This window comes from Penaeus monodon, chromosome 34 (assembly GCF_015228065.2).
Source record: "Penaeus monodon isolate SGIC_2016 chromosome 34, NSTDA_Pmon_1, whole genome shotgun sequence".
Taxonomy (NCBI): domain Eukaryota; kingdom Metazoa; phylum Arthropoda; class Malacostraca; order Decapoda; family Penaeidae; genus Penaeus; species Penaeus monodon.
Genome location: NC_051419.1, coordinates 33006040 through 33006388, shown reverse-complemented (window position 1 = coordinate 33006388; position 349 = coordinate 33006040).

The following is a 349-nucleotide window of genomic DNA, read 5'->3' as shown; positions in this document are numbered from 1 at the left end:
GTTAGAAAATTTCGGTTCCGTTATCATCACCATCATTATCCCTCTCTTTACCATAATCCCTTTAATTAATCATTATCATTACAGCATCCAACTTTCACATAATAGCTATCGTCGCCAATTACCAATAACTCCATCACACTGTATAGGATTTGACACATTTCTATTCTTCTCCTGTTAATAACTTTTAGGGTATTTCACGTCCCCGGAGAAGTGATATTGATAAAAAATCAGACACTGTATGTGATGGTGAATGCCATGGAAATGAATAGTGGCCATGTGAATGGTGATAAACGTAGGGTGAATGACATTTTTTTGGGAAGGGTGGTAGAAAATATGGCTGGTTTGTGGA